Source organism: Xenopus laevis, chromosome 6S, assembly GCF_017654675.1.
Source record: "Xenopus laevis strain J_2021 chromosome 6S, Xenopus_laevis_v10.1, whole genome shotgun sequence".
NCBI lineage: Eukaryota > Metazoa > Chordata > Amphibia > Anura > Pipidae > Xenopus > Xenopus laevis.
In genome coordinates this window covers 25,084,284-25,086,380 of record NC_054382.1, presented here as the reverse complement: position 1 = coordinate 25,086,380, position 2,097 = coordinate 25,084,284, and the positions used below count along the sequence as shown (strand labels likewise).

Here is a 2,097-nt window from a genome sequence, read left to right as displayed (position 1 = left end):
CCAAATCATTCCTGTGGCCACAAACAGCCTATTGTGACCTGTTCATGAATATGTAGGGAGTGGGACTACTGGCGTCTGCATTATTCGTAGTGTATGTAATTGTAATCTTAAATTAGGAACATATATTGCATTTACGATTTAGAAATCCAGCAAAAGACCAATTTATTACATTCCATAGTGTTGATTTGGGGCCCTCTCGCTATGGCATATATTGCGCCTCCTTTTTGTCTCTTGCTGAGTTGCAATTCCCAAAATATAGTGCATGTGTTATCAACCTATTTGCCAAATATGTATACTTTCTTAGCTGAACCTTCTTTTTATGCTGCAAACAAAATCGAACGCTTGTGGTTTTATTATAATAAAAGATTACCAGGTCTAGCGCCGAACCTAAACCAATCAGCAAGCCCAGCATATGAAGAACAAAAATACTACTCACCACATGGATACTTTTAAATATCTGTTACAATTTAGGATATTTTCTTTTTACCACTATGACAGCTTCCCATTAATACTGAATGACAAACTATTCGGCTTTGTAAAAACAGTTCAGGTCCACCAAAAAACATGTGCTCCAATTTTCAGAGCTCCTGTTTTATTATTTTATATTTGTTCTTTTAGGGTTTAAATAAGCATCATCGTTACCTTGGCTGACAGGCAATCCATTTTGGCTGAGTATAATTTTCTTCCTGGCCCAGGAAAAGCACAATATTACATACTGTACGCTGCCAGAATTGCTAAAACGATTCCCCCCAAATTCCTTCAGTGAAGCTGCAGTAAATTTGATTTCATTTTTCAAGGTAAAACACCCAAATTTGTAAAAGTGAATGGAACAACGCAATGAAGTTTTTTTATAGCGAATTAACAAGATTGAATTTTTTTCTAGTTGTGGTAAATATGCTAGCACTCGAGAAAAAAAAATCCCAAATGATGTGATGCTATAGAAAATGCTAAGATAATTTGTATTTGGTCTTTTTTTTTTGTTTCTTGTTTTCTGCCAGTGTCGGAATGGGCTGGCGGTCAACCGGGAAAAACCCGGTGGGCCCTTGGGGATCCGCTTCCCAGTGGCGCGCGACCCCTCTTTGTCGGGGGTCGCGGCAAAATCATAATTTCACTCGTGCGCATACACATACCCGGCACCGGAGTGCCAGAGCAGCTGGGGGTGCCGGAGGGGGACCGGGGCCAGTAGCCCCGGTGGGCCCCAAGCCCCCATTCCGACCCTGTTTTCTGCTTTTGGAGTATATCACATGAATTGTATGCACTGATTAGATATTACACAGACAATATGTCCTCCAGAAGTGTTTTACACTGTAGAATATGTTTAAATATGCAACTACAGGTTTGGGATACGTTATCTGGAAACCCCTTATCCATAAAGCTTAAAATTATAGCAAGGCCATCTCCCACATACTCCATTTTATCAATATAATCCACATTTTAAAAATGATTTCCTTTTTCTTGGTAATAATAAAACAGTACCTTGCACTTTATCCAAACGGAGATAAAATGAATCTATATTGGAAGCAAAAAGAGATTATTGGGGCAATTCAATGTTTAAATTATTTTTTCATAAACTTAAGGTATGAAGATCCAATTACCATTTTCCGAAAACCCCCAGGTCCCGTACATTCTGGATAATAGGCCCCATACCTGTATAAAGAAATTATTGTATATTAATGGTTTCAGTATGATTATTGAACTAAGGAGCGGGAGCTGAGCAATAATTAATCTAAACAAACTGTATATATTTTGTATAAAACCTATAAGTGCCCTTATATTAGACATTTTTTTCCTGTGATAGGAACTAAATCTACACTGGTAAATAGTGATGAGCGAATTTGTCCCATTCAAAACGTGACTTTTGACGCGTGCCTATTTTGTGCAATTGCATTAAAGTCAATGGGCGTGCATTTAATTATTGCCGGCCTGGAATTGTCTGAGTTTCGCGTCCGGCGAATAAATAAAAAAAAACTCGGAAATTCACAGCAAATTTGCACCTGGTGAATAAATTCGCCCATCACTACTGGTAATGCAGGGAGCTTTGTTACAACCAATAACATGGCTACTTGCACATGATGTGCATTTTATTGTGACGGTATC

The 2,097-nt window shown here is 38.3% G+C and overlaps 1 long non-coding RNA gene across 1 annotated transcript; it reads right to left on the bottom strand.

Annotated features, from left to right (window-relative positions):
* Positions 1-274: 274 nt before the first annotated feature.
* LOC121395227 lies at positions 275-1,633 on the bottom strand. The gene is made up of 3 exons (XR_005962347.1): positions 1,596-1,633; positions 1,477-1,509; positions 275-686 (listed from the first exon to the last, which is right to left on the bottom strand). It is a non-coding gene; the product is annotated as an uncharacterized LOC121395227 (long non-coding RNA).
* Between the last annotated feature and the right edge of the window lie 464 nt (positions 1,634-2,097).